A 14,837-nucleotide genomic window follows, 5' to 3' on the forward strand; every position below is an offset into this window, starting at 1 on the left:
AAGATCTGTGATGTTAAAAAAAAAAATAAATCTGAAGAACTGGGGAAGGATAAGCACTGCCTTACAGACGTACTTCTGTTAGAACTCTACACAGCCCAAAAGCTTATGCTTAGTGTCACACCACAGAATTCATGACAGCAGAAGCAGGATGGTCCTGCCCAAGCTTTGCAGACTGTCCTCACTTCAAATCCTAGCTCATATAATTCTTTTCCCGGTGTATGCTTTGGATACCTTTGTTGGAAGAAATCTTCTTCCGTGTGCTTTATTACAAATATTTTACTCAGTAAATTCACTCAGTTCAGGGAGTGCCCTAGTGATATTTTTGAAGTACAGATTTTTTTGGTCTGTTCCTTTACATCTTATTTGGTATAAATTAAAAAAGCCTCATCTACTGCATTGCCAGTTCCCTCCGTAATATTCACAGTGGGTTTGAAAGCAGTTAGGACTGTCTTCTTTCAAGAGAATTTTTCAAGTTGCATGAATGAAGATCCAGCTGTGAAATACTTCTAGACCAATCCAGTGCTTTGTAGGCAAGTGAGGAAACCTAATGATGCATTTTCCTAGGAATTTAAAGATTATTTCACAAATGGCACTAATCCATGACTTAAATAGGGTTTTAGTAGCTTCCTCTTTTTTTTTTTTTTAATCTAATCTAACAGACCTCCATGACCAGACATCTGAAATGCCATTGTTAAAGTAAACAACTGAAGTGAACTCCAAGTGTTTGGGAGAGGTTTAATCCTAACAGCAAGATTGAGAGCCCTGGTTCCTTATATGACTGTATGACCTCAGTTCATTTTTTACATTAATATGCAAAGTGTCTACTTTAAGAACACTGTGTAGATGACATACAGAGAAGCTTATGGCATTTAAAGCAGTCTACCCAGACATTGTACGACTTCATTTTTCCTCCACTTCACAGGGAGTTGTTCACTTGAGAATTTGAGCCAGAGATGCAAATTGATGGGTAAACGTATCACCTAAGCACTTCTAGAATGTCCGAAGTACAAACATTAGAACAAAAGAAAGGAAAAAAAAAAAGAAGACAAAAACAAAACAAAAAAAAGAAAACCAAGACACTTTATACGGCCCTGCACAGACCTAGGGAGCCAACACACTGCACATCTCTTGGGGGTGGGATCAGGCGAAGGATGCGAAACAATGAAGCAAAGTTGAACTTGTTTTTCTCGTGCATATGATTTCTATTATGCCTACAAATATGGACCCTTTTTCTGTCTCAACTTCTCAATACCTGACCTCTCTTTACACAGACTGAGGGTACTAATGTCAGAAGGTTGTTTTTTCCCTCGTCGTTCACTGCCCTGGTTTTTGACAGAACACTCAATTTGTTGATCAGAACAGAGAGTCCACCTAGTAATCAACGACTGGTGTGCACTGCAGAGATTTCATCGCCAGTTGGCACAACTTGCTTATTGTTTCATGAAGGACAATTTTTTTCACCTACCGCTGTTTGCCAGCAGACAGAACGGCATGAAAAGGGCCCATAGCAATAGCAGCGAGAGCACTGTAATATATGACAGGGTAAATGGGCACGACGGCTATATATAGCAAAAGCCATATTGTTTATCTCTTGTTTTGATCAATATAAAATGTAGTTACTGGTATAGCTTGTTGAATTGATAAGGCACTTTCATTTTGCACCTTCTTCTTTAGGTATTAAATAGAATTTTAACATCAAAAGCTGTATTCTACCCTTTTCATAGGTAACGGTGTTTTGTTTTTTTTTCTTTTTTCCTTTATCATTGGTAGAATATAGCAATAACTTTATAGCAATAAGTAGGGCTATCCAAATAAGAAACAAAAACATGATAAAGGCTTCAGATGAATACTCATAGGTCCATTTCTTCTGCCACAATATTCGTGTCATCCCTCATAATCTCATTCAAGCTGAACTTCACAATCAAGTTGTTTAACTTGATGTGTGACATCACACCTTTTTGTTATCATCTGCATGTTTTTGGTGTTCAGATGTCCTTTGTACACTTGTTTTCCTGTAAGTCAGTGTTTCTCAAGCTTTCTGAAAGCACCGTCCCTCTGGGCTGTGTTTCTCCATGGGGCACTCCGTGTTGGAATGGACTTTCCTCTTCTGGGGCGGGGGTGCGACCCGGCCGTAAGGACTAGTGGTGCCTCCTGACCGAAGGCACTGAGCTGCTGCGAGTACTCGGTCAGTCCCTGGGCACTGCACACGCCAGCAGGCAGCTCTCCCAGCTCCGCCACGCTGCGGGGCTGAACCGCATCCAGTAAGCGGGACAAGTTCCCCGGGCAGCACGCTCGTCTGCAGCCAGCACGCCGCCCCGCTCTGTGCTGGAGAACTGGGCTGCTGCACTTCGGGCAGATCCGAGCTACCTTTGCCCCACGGAGTGTTTTGACAATAATCTAAACACTTGGGCAACTTTCAAAGGGTTGTGACTTTCGGTTTGAGAAACACTATCCAAAATTACCCCGCAAAGTCTTAATGTAGATGCACAGACTTGACAGGAACATGCGATCCGTAATGCTACCTGTATCTAAACAGAGAATTCATAAGCAATACAGTGAATTTTATTTCACAAAAAGGCATACGTACTGTACGCCTTTCTAAATCCAAAATGTTCCTCATTTCTACATTGATTTAGAAACAAGTTACAGAACAGTGGTGAGTATTTGCTCTGTTAGGACATTAACTGGTTCCTTCTTTATATGTAACTGGGTTGTCTGCCTGCTCCTTTTCTGGAGATGTGTTTTTGCATTGGATGTTTGGGCCAATGGGAGGCTTCAAGCTACGATGTATTTCCCCAGATTAAATAGATTTAACATAGGACAAACCCCAGACAAGGCTTTTTAAAATGTATAAAGAACAGCAGTGTTAGGTGGTTTATTTGCAAACTGTTTTCGATGTTGTCCATTTTTATGGCACCTTTAACAATAGTCTTGTTTCCAAAGTACCAAAAAAAATGTTAAAAATACTCTAACCATAACTGAATGTCAAGCAGTAAAACCAAATTACTTTTTGGGCATAGATTTAAAAGAAGTACAAGATTTAGAAATGTGCATGTAAATGCAATCTCCTGTTTACTGCTTTCTTTAACTTGAGCAACTGATTCCTTATTTTACTGCTAATTTAAGGACTTGTAAACATTTTATCTTGCTCTATTGTTTCAACACTTAATTTAGTCTCTGCTTTGGAGCTATAATATTTAATGTTGTTCTGCTCACCTCTATACAGTTAACTTTTTGCTTTCATTCTTCATAAAGTTATACTATAAACAGCCTACGCAGTGCAAATATTTATCTGTTTATCAAATAACACATTATGCTGTATAATATCCAGCTTACGATATAATCGAGTTTAGACATAGCTGATTAGAACTAGTGTGATATTTTTGTGGTTTTCTGATGTGTGGTGCTAGATAAGTTACTTTGGTGAACTGTCACATCCGTCTCAGATGAGGGAGACAAGTGACTCAGATTCGCAGATCCCCAACAGAGCGGACAACAAGTCTCCAAGTCCAAACATTTATTAACTACCCACAATGTACTAATTGGACACAGGATAATTGGCTAAGGATATAGCAAGTTGTGGGGAGCAATACAATACGCCTTCAATTTCTTAATGGAAAAAGGAGAAGAGGGAGATAGAGGGAGTGGGGAAATACAGATCATCGGTCTGGGTTTCTGCATTTATCCTGCCAGCGAGGGTTCCAGGAGGCGGCCGTTGTCTTCGCTTCACTGCACTCTCTGCCCCCCCCCCCCTCCGTTCTCTTTCCCCCCTCGATTTATACCCACTTTCCTTGGGTCCGTCCCCTAGGTCAACCCACATATCCCATGCACGGGGAGGGCTCAGGTGTTCCATGGGATGATGTAATTAGCATGATCGTGTCATCCCTCGTTAGCATATTGAGGGCTGTTAACTTTAATATGCATTTTGTGGATAACGCAGCAAAGTCCGTTCACTGGACACAGGGCCCTTGGAATTTGCCCAGTTGCCCCAGAGCAGAGCCGTCCTGTCTCCGCAGAGCTCCCTCCTGCATCTTGTGTTATTGGCGCAGCCCGATCGGCTTCGGCCTCCACAGGATGCACCCTGGGACGCAGAGTTTTGCCTTGCGAGTGTTTGAGGCATTTCTTCGATCAGCCTCAACTTTGGCTTCCCCAGGCTGTTTGCCTTAGCTTCACACAGGGCTGGTTTCTAGTCTCTCACAGTGAACAAGAGCAAACAAACCCCTTGTATTCCTAGACAATACCACCCTTGGGTCCTGTTGATTTCACAGAGTATATATAAATATAGTTATATTTGTGTATATATATACACCAACAGATGCCCAACAAGTGCCTGTATCGGAGTACAAGGTTTGGGACATGGTTTCCTCTTTAAATGCATAGTGGCATTATATAAATTCCTCTATAGTATATTTAATAAGGAGAAAATTACTCCACCGGTACAGATACTTGATATCAAATATAGAAATTTTTTTCTATATTGTTATCATTATTAATTATTAACATTAATAAAACTGTCCTGTCCAGCTTATTATCCTTTTGGTTACTAAAACAGTCTGCCTGTATTGCATCAGAAAGCAGAAAAACATCTAATCTGACCGCATAAAGTAATTCTCATATGCTCTCTGTCTGAAAGGGAGGTAGTTTTTTGGCTTGTTGGGAGAGTTCTATCTAGAGATGTTTCTAGATGTTATTCTGCTGGGTGCCTTCCTCCCTCTTCGCTTTACGTAGGATCTCTACACACTCAAACGGCAGATGTTACCAGGCCGTGCCTACACACTTAACTCCAGTTCCTCTAAACAGGCTTTGTCTGTAAATCTTCCATGACAGATGGGTGGCTAAGTTCAGCCCTTGGATATGCTTTATAAATGATTCATACGTATCCAGCGACAGCCATTAGCAACTAAAGTTAATTAAGAAGTGGAATCTGCATTGTTTTGTCACGGGGGGTTGTTTTTATTTTTCATGTATACCTTAATTTACATAGTCACGTACCCGTCAGAGTATCCCGATCCCCTGTTCCTTTCATTTGGGATTTAATGTTCTGAAACAAAGAAAACAGGAAGAGCCTAGGTTGGAACCTCTGGTCCTTTGTGTCTTTTGGGGGCAGGGTGGTATTGGGGGCTTTGAGATGGGTTTGGGTTATTTTTGGGGAGTGGTGCTGGTTGGTGTTTGCTTTCTCTTAGGTTCCAAAGAGGGATGAAGTCTGACCCACGCTGTTAACTGCTCACAGTAAGGATCCTGTAACCCCTCAGCTAGACCTAATTCTTTTCAGAAATCAATGTCTTGCTGTCTGTCTGTGTCCTCTCACTTTGTAGGAGGCTGACATAGTGTACATTGAAATCCTTTTCACTTGTATTGTTTGGAAGTAGCTGACACTGTTTACATAGATCCAGCAGGGTCTTAGGTGCAGTGAAGATGCAGTTAATTCCTTGAGTAAAGAAGAACCTGTACAGAGTGTTAGCTGAAGAATGGGAAATGAAATTATGTGAATATAGATGGTACAGGTAGTATCATTTGTGCGATTTCTGATCTTTTTTTATTTTCTTAAGTTGAAGTAGAATCTACTTAAGTTAACTTCAACTTAAGTTGAAGTAGAATCAACATTTGTCTCGCTAGTGAAAAGCATGGCTTATGCTGCTGGGTTTCAAAAACTGGAGGACTGTAATTAGGCTGTTGGGGTTTTTAAGATGTCATTAAGCTGGTAGGAAGGTACAAGTGCCGAGTGTCTCATGGTGGGTGAATATTCATGCCACAAAGAATGTGGGTGGGAGACCAAGGTAGCTACTGTGCTGTATGTGATGAGCTCAGCATGTGGAGAGAGAATTTGTTCTAAAGGGAAATTCCTGTGTTTTTATGAACTGACACTGAGAATATGCATTTGAAGGGAATACCTGTCTACATCACATGACTCTTTATATCACACATCCTTAGTTAGAGAAGGCTTTTATGTTTCATCGCTGTTGGAGCAACTTGCCTTGAACTGACAGATGAGCAGAGCCCTCACAGCTTGCTACTGGGTAGACTGGATGTAACTGGAGGATTCTTCTTTTAGATGATGCAGAAAAAGGGTTTCTGAGTAGACACGACTGCACTCAAGAGTGGGATTGTGTTCGGTAGTGTATGGTAGAAGTGGGTTTATAGCCAGAAGAGAGGTTGCAACAAGAAAAATTCAAAAATTTGTGGAACTATGTTGTGTGGCCATAGTCAAGAGAATGAAACCTGTTGGGGAAAATATGAAAGTAAAAGCTAGGGAAAAATTATCAATTTTTATACTGGGGTTTCTGATAGATGTTTACTAAAGTGTATCTTCTCTCACCATAGAAGCTGTGAAGGCAGGTGGCTGATAAAATGAAGGGGAAAAATTTAAGCCGTTGTTTTGCTGATTAGGGATACCAATTAAACTCAGACACCAGAGTGAAAAGAGCAGGTGTATTTTACTAGAAATAACCAAATAATATTACAGAATAATACAGAAAACATCCAGTAAGAAAAGGCAGAATAGTGCACTTAAATAGGAAAATACAGGGTAATGCATGAAATCATTAGTACCTGAGAGAGAGAGGAGGGATTCAGAAAGATCCATCCCCACTCACACACTTTACCGTCCCCCAGCCCCGCAGCGCTGGGCAGCCCCGGTTACACGAGGGTTTGCTGAGCCTTTCCCAGCGAGTGGGAAATCCTCCGCGGTGCCTCCGCCCGGAGCTGAGGCCTCCAGAGTCGCTGGGAGCGGGTCCGGCCTTAGAGACCCAAAAACCAGCCAGGCAGAAGAGCTGGCGCCGTTAAGCGGAAATATCTGGTTTCAGTCCCGCTTTAGGTTCCCCCCAGAGCCGGCCAGGGCTCATGGGAGAAGCTCAGGGAGTTTCTCTGCTTATCTGATGGGGTTATGCGCAGGTCTCACGTCAGGTCTCGGGACAGACACCGGCCTCCATGACTCTGTTCTATTCACACACAAAGGAAGGGGAAGGTACATTCAAGGTAGCTACATCCCATCAGGTCTCGGGACAGACACCGGCCTCCATGACTCTGGTGTTGGATGCGCACGCAGGAAGGGGAAGGTACCTTGCAGAGAGCTGCACCCTCCACGCATATTTCATTAAGGATTACATCCCGGGTTAGCAGTTTCAGCTCAGGGCCTGTTGCTCGGGCTTCAACACTTCCACCTTTTACATCAGCACAGGTGGTTTGTTATGACTTAGTATAATACCTGTTGGCATAATGGTGACCAGTTATGAAATATCCAGGATTCATCTATAGGTCAACTCTGGCTTGGGCCGGTTGTCCAAGCCTCAGCATTCAGCCGTTAGCTGAAATAAAGTATAATGATATAAATACGGACAGAAAAGCTCTGTCCGATTATTTTGATTTGCACCCTGATGAAGACTGCGACAGCACCGCGTACCGAAATGATCTTGATGTGCTGCCATTTCGTTCGGTGCTGAATATAGCCACTTGAAGCTGCTAGAATTCCTCGGTGTTCCTACGCGGGCGTATCTGAGTCTGCATCTTGTCACTGCTGCAGCTGAATGAAATTTGCCACTTTGGGCCGTGAGGATGGACACATTCTCACATTCAGAGAGACAGCGTGAAGCATTATTTAGAACTGTGGATGTGGTAGTGCTTGGTTTGAATAACACTCGGGATATTTCCTACTGCTGAAATCGTATCTTAAAAATACGTTTTTTCCAAGATCAGCAGTTAATGTTAATTTTGCTAACCTTAAATATTTTCTCTCCTCAGAACAGTTATTTTAAATAGAGCAGGGCTAAGATGGCTTTCATATACTTCAGACGTTTTAAGTACCGGCTTTATAATGTGACTTTTTTCTTGTCATTAGGCCAGCTACATCCCTTGCCTTAGCCCAGCATTGTTTTTGAAACTGATTTCAGAGTTGTTTAGAGTGGAAAATGAAACTCTGGTTTTAGGAATGTCTTCACTGAAATCCGGTATTTATGTTATTACAACTGAGTGCTTGTAATTTACTTCTTTTACAGCAAAAGGCTTTTTCTCATTCAGTCTTTACTGTCATAACTTTGACTGATAAGTTTGACCTGTCTGAGTGCAAGCTGTTTCTGAACATCAGCTGTCAATGAATAATGTAATGTTGAGACTCTTTATTTTTTCGCTGGTAATGCATGTTTCCAGAACAAAGAATCAGTTTCATATTTAGCTTGTCACCTCAAAATTGAGTATACTGGCTAATATATACAGAATTTTCTTTTGGTTTCTTTTTTTTTTTTTTTTTTTTTTTTTAAGAGAGTTTTTTTGGTTTTCATCTTTAAACCAGCGGCAAACCTGCTGTTGATACCAAGAGTTAGTGTGATTGTCCAGGTGGAGTTTCAGAATAAGCAAATTCCTATGGCACAGACTAGGAATTGGAGGAGTACGATATCTCACAGTGCATTTTGCTGGATTTGAAGGTTAGGCTTACATGACTGCCTTTATTAATTGTGACAAACAATAAGATTTATGTGAAAAGCGTAAGTTCTTTCATTTATTCCTTTTCTTTCAGAAAGGCAAAGAAAAATGTGGAGGCATTGGCAAACTCTTTAGAAAACAGACTTGTAGCAGGCAGGCTGCGGATCCAGTTGAGGTGGAGGCTAAAAGCACGACTGACCATCATCCTTTTCCAGAACCTAGACTCCCCTGTCCATTTACCTCTTCTCTGACTGAGAAGGAGCAGAAGACATACTTATATCTGATGACTAAGAACTCAAAACAAATAAAGCATTTTCAAGTTAATGCAGCAAGTCAAAGAGAATTACTCACCTATCTCGTGTTCATGTATGTATCTACATACCAACTTCACAGAGGGAGTTGTACAATTAAGTTTTTCTTTATAAATAGTTAAGGAAAATGTAGCAAAAAAGCTTTAAAATTCAATTTGTCATAATTGCCTTTTAACATAGTATTATGAATGGTAATAAAGGTTTCAAATATTCAGGATAAAAGTTTTAATATAAATTTAAAGTGTATTTAGTTATTAAAATAGATGGGCTTTTTGTGGATTTTTTGGTTTGTTTTTTAGTGGTAGTCTAAACAACTGACAGTAAGTGTAGATCTTTGATAGCTGATCAGGCACCCACCCACCCCCACAACCCCCCCATTTTTTTATGAGAAGGAAGTTCAGAGTTGACCTTACTATGATTTTAGCATTTCATAATGGCGTGTAGCAGTCTCGGTACAATGTTGGGGGGTCGATACATTTTGATGGGATCTTTGACAGCACCCTGTAATGGAAACTTTCTTTGTTAGCATGTGAGGGACCTGTGTTTCAACCTTCTATGCTTCACACTTGCCTTTAGTCTCAGCGATGTTGTTTACATGGTGAGAGGCCATGTCTCACGTTGGTTGGAAGTACCATTTGAGTTGAATCCTGTATAATGGAATTAATCACCAAATGTTTTTGAGCCATTCCATTTGGTTTCCCATGCTTCCTTGTTTTATTCCTCATTTTCTTTTTTTTTTTTTAAATCCCGTAACGATGGGAATGTCATTCCCAGAGAAATCAGTACCTACTGTGTTGTTGTCACTTCCACTGTAATTGCTTATGAAGACACAGCTCAGTTTTCTTTGTGACTGTCATGTAAGGTTGCTCCAACAATGTCTTGTAGCCTTTCTTTTTATAAACCAGCAGTGTATGTATGATCAAAAGAATCCTGCTGTTTGTTGGGGCAGGGGTGCTTTGTTGCTTGGGTTTTTTTTTAAAGGAAATGGGCCTTGCAAAAAAAAAAAAAAAAATTACTTTAACTGAAACTCTGAACATGAGCAGAGACTTGCCAAATTGTGCAGCAAGTGGGAACTGTGCCCTCTCTCATACCACCACTTGTGCTACCTCTCTGGAAATTTTGCTGATTACATACCTAACCTAGAGGATTCCATTCGGTCTTAAAAAATACATTTTTCCTTCCCCACCAGCAAATGAAAGAAGTAGTAAAGAATGACATTGCAGAATTTATGAAATTTGCCCAAAACGCTGCAAAATGCTGTGCCCAAGGTTATGATGGCATCTCTGAAGATGCACTACGTTATACTGAGGTAATTACCAGTACTGTTTAATTCCTTCTCTTCTTAAATAATTGATTTGGGATTGTGATTCAGATGTGTAGGTACTGCTTCTGGGGTCTGATGTTCCCTGAACTTCTGCTGATTCCACGTTGGGAGACATGAGACGTTGCCCTTCCCCTTACGCTGTGCAGCATGGCTTGGCCCACGGTTTATTGTAGCCAGTAAGAGGTGATGTAAGGGAGGTCACTGAATGCAAGACTGTACAAAGGTGTGGTCCGCAATTAGGTAAATGACATCCTTGTATTTGGGAGGGGAGAAATTGCATTTTAAGTGATTTACATTAACAAGCTGCTCCTAAATACTGGACAGAACGTCAAGCTTTCCTCCACAGTAGCACGTTACAAAGTCACTTTAATCAGAGGTTACTCAGGCTTTAATCATAATCATTTGCAAGTTCCCGCTGTGTTAAATACCCACGTTGATGGTTCTAAAATCAAACACGAGTGCAAACTTATATATCATTAAAAAACAGCACATTTTGGGAAAAAAATTTCTGGAGTACAGGTTTGTTAATCTTTCCCTTCAGTTTTTGACTTGCTTGGGCTTGTTTTCCTCATAGTGTCTTGCCTTAATTGAAATGGCTTCCTTTATATAGTTTTTGTTAAAATTTCAGCCTTTTCTAGTGAGTGCCACATGACTGTCTTTTACAGAATAAAACAAGAAATGTTTACTAGAGAGTAGAGCATTTAGGTGAATTCAGAGGATGACTTCCATTTCACCATAACGCTTTTTATAATGTGCTTTTCATGCACAAGATAAATTTGTTCTTGCATTAACACATGGTTTGGGCCCACATGAGGGCAGAAATCTTGCTTTTTTTCCTAAAAATTTGAATTGACTTTGTAATTTTCTATCTTACATTTGTGTCTGTTTTTCTAAGTGATCTTGTCATCTGGTCCCAAAACATGTCTCCAAACTTGAAGTCCTACTTAAATTTATATCCTGAGTTAGAAATGAAATGCAGGTACTTATTTAGTTTTAAACAGTACTTGCAGAAATAACTAATTCTAGCTACCAAATAAAACCTAAATGTCTTAATTTTTTCTGATATTTGAATTATGTCTTTATCTTGGGATCTGGAGTTGGCATGAAAGCAAGTTTCAACACATACAGAATATTCCTATGTCTTTACCTTTGTGACTTTTACCTAGTCCCAGTGTAAATTAGGTGGTAACACAAAAAAAGTACTAGTCCCTCTAAAAGCCACGATAAATAAACTGAAAACAATTATTGGTTTAGCACATTTCAAACTGTACTTAACTTTTTTACGATTGATCTGAGCCTGTGAGCATTGTTAGCCTTCCATATGAAGGGTTGCAGAGAATTTAGAACAGGTTTGAGTTCTGATATCAGGGGTTGTAAGATTATTGGAGCTGTACTGGTATCTCTTAAGTTTTGAATACTGTCCCTAACCAGAAGAGTTCAACAAATCTGTTATCAGTAATATGCTAAATACTTCTGTAATCTCTACAGAAAGTAGATATATGCAAATGCAACTTGCAGAAAAAGCTTTTTAAAATTAAATTCATATGAAATATACACATGCATAAACTCTTTTTGCTTTTTATGTTAGGAATCATTACATGCTTGTATGGACACGTGCAAAAGTATCCTGAGGTTTACACGCTCCAGGAGATCATGAGTATCATGGGAGGAAAGTTTCATACGCAGTTGACCTTTACGCTGGAAAAAAAAAAATCTGCTTGTAATGGTAATGTCTTACGTATATGTATTGTTTTGGTGTTATTTTCAAATAAGCAGATTCACGTGTGGATTGTGTTATGGAAGGATTCAGGTTTTTTACAAATATTATTCAGTGCTTGGGTTAGGGGTTAACAGTTTTAATTATAAATTATAATTATGTAGTAAGGTTGTTACCTTACAAGCTTGTAACCCCTCACTGCATGCTTGTAGTAAAAAGATTACATTGATGGTATATCTTTTCAATATAACACTAAATTTATAATGGGCCTGCATAAATTCTTAATATCTTTCATTATAAGAAGTGCAGTGTTGGATCAGGATGAGCTTTGAACAATTGTAATAACATAATTGTAATAATGAGCTTTGAACAAATCACAGCTTTTGAACAAATGAAGCAGGAATCGTCCAGGCGGTAGCTCTTGGGCCAGTTCGTACAGGGCAAGATGTTAAAATTGTGCTCTACGCTGCAGCGAGGATGAATGGCCCCACCGGGAGTCTCTGGCAGAGAGCACCAGGAGAGACTCGGGGTCGACCCCTGGGGTTTTGGAGTCGGGGATACAGAGGGTGTGAGGATCGCTAAGCCTAAGGAGGAAAAGTTTTCCTTTCATGTTTAACTTTGTCCAGTTACGAGTAGTTTTACTCAGCACCTTACTTTCCCTGAAAAGGTCGCTTTCCTAGGTCAGTTGCTCGAATCTTGTGTTTAGTATTTGTGGTGGTGCAATTCCTACCCCTCCCTGCCCTCCTTGTTGGGCTGCTTGGTGCCAGGTGTGATTCCATCCACATCCCCCCGAGCCATACACCCGTCTATGGAGATAAGGACTGATAACCTTGAGGAGCCTGGCTCCTGCCCCCCCAATTGCTTGGAAAGGGTTATACTGGCCCATCACCTCCTGATGGCCTGACACCCCTGTGCCTGGGATGGGATCAGATGGAACAATAACAGGGCTGCATGTTATTCAAATTCTTGTGCAGCTGCCGGAAGGCACCAGAAGGCATTTGACAGAAGTCAGTTATCTTGGACCCTATAAACTGCGACCACCAGAGAGGCCCTTTGAGCTCTCCTGGATCGCAGCGGCCTGTGACCAGCATCTCCCCTGAGCTGGGAGCCTCTCAGGTGTCGTCTGCTCCAGACGGAAGGCCAGGGCCAAGTCCCCCCGCTCGAGGCTCAATTATCGCCTGTTGAGGAATGCCAAGGCATTGGGAGTATTTGCTCTCAACTCGAGAGGGAAATTTTCTTTGAGCTGCTTCTATTTCACCTGTTTATTGGTGTGTGTGTGTGGGTACGTACCCTTACCCTTGTTCCTGTGTGCTTGTCCCTTTTGTGTTCATTTCACCGAACCCAAACCCCTTCGTTCCTATATGTACATGTCTGGTTTGTGTATGCACATGTACATATGTGTATAAATTAAGGTACCGTTAAGTAAGTTAGAGTGAATCTTGTCATTTTAGAACCTGAATAAGTCGCTTTTCTGTCTGAGTTATTTTGTATTGACAAATAGTTATTAGTTATTAATCTAGATTATTTTTACTAAATCATTACCGTGTCAATACTTTCATCCACGACAGTATTGACTTACCAATTAAATTAAAAAGGGAAACGTCATTTCCAACCCACAAAATTAACAAGAGGATTTAAGGGAACGTACAGTACCTAGAGCAACCTCTAACAACTGGATTTTTGGTAAACACACAAGGAGCTTTCCTTTTGAAGGCACATAAACATTGTCCGTGACACATTTTGCAGCTTGCTCCTACAGATTTCATCCTCCTTCAAAGCCAGGTCCCACAGCCCCAGGCTGGAGAAAACGGAGGGGTAAGTGCAGCAAAGCCAACATCAGAAAAAACACGAGCCTTCGTACCGTTCAATCCTCCGGCCTTTGAGAAGTCCGCTCCCTTCTGCCTCAGGGTCTTGTGGGGGCAGAGGGGCTCCCATCCCTTCTCAGTGGTATCCAGTGACAGGACAAGAGACAACGGGCACAAAGTGAAATAAAGGAACCTCTCGCTAAGCGCGGTGCAAAACTCAGGTTTATTTGGAGTGAGGTGAAGCCCTGGAACAGGTTGCCCAGAGGAGTTTTGGAGGTTCCATCCTGCGAGCCATCCTGGCTGGCTGCTGTCGACGGATAAGCCCGGGTATCAAGAATAACACCAATATGGTTTGCCAGCTTGATCCCATTTTATTAAGCACAGAGCATCTTATATACTATTAGGGCGTGATCGCATACAGCTAAACAAGCTGTGATTGGTTCTAAGCTACTGTCCACACAATAGAACTCATATTTCATTGGTACAACGCGAGAAGCACGAGCCATGGACCTACTTGAGGTTTCAACTTCACTCCAAGGAATTTGCTAAACAATAGCAGTGGCAGCCAGAGAGGAACATTGAACAGTGAGTTCTTTACACAGGGGCAGCTAGCAGAGAGTTACTCATGTCGGTATCAAGGACCAGGTGGCCGTTATCTTCCAAAAATTTCTCCACAGGCTGCAGCCCTGGGCAGCCTGCTCTGGCTGCCCCTGTTGGAGCATCTCCAGAAGTCCCTTCCCACCTCCTCGAGGCCATGATTTGCCCCGGGAGGGGATGATGGGAGGGCTGTGTGCAGTGGGTAGCATTGCTCAGCAGCAGCAGTGGGGTGACTGTGCCGCCGCCACCATCCATGTGCCACACAACCATCCCCTCGAGGGCCTTCTGTGTCCCCAGGCTCGTTATGCTGCCCCAGCAGTTGTTGGTCAGGGGTCAGTGCTGTGTGTCCCTTCTTGTCGGGGTGTGCTGCCAGCCCCTGCCCCTGGCAGTGCTGCGGGACTGGCGCCGGGACCGGCTCCTTACTGCTTGCCATTGCCCATAGTAGTCACGGCCTCCCTGCTGACATCGGGCTCCTCTCCCAGAATAAGCTGCGATTTGCTGGTTGTGGGTCAGAGCTCGACCCCCTTCCCAGCCCATTCTTCGCTGCTCCCATGGCTCTCGGCCCCAGGTGCTGCGGGACCTGCGCTGAGAACGGCTCCTCCCGGAGAAACCGCTGCAGCTTGGAACTGGGCCCCGAGGGTCCCTTCTCCTGCTCCTGCACCTGCCTC

At 42.0% G+C, this 14,837-nt stretch overlaps 1 pseudogene; it reads left to right on the top strand.

Moving 5' to 3' along the window:
- Positions 1–14,837, top strand: part of LOC141954942 (nuclear receptor ROR-alpha-like) — a 32,269-nt pseudogene that overhangs the window by 11,982 nt on the left and 5,450 nt on the right.

This window comes from Athene noctua, unplaced genomic scaffold (assembly GCF_965140245.1).
Source record: "Athene noctua unplaced genomic scaffold, bAthNoc1.hap1.1 HAP1_HAP1_scaffold_42, whole genome shotgun sequence".
NCBI lineage: Eukaryota > Metazoa > Chordata > Aves > Strigiformes > Strigidae > Athene > Athene noctua.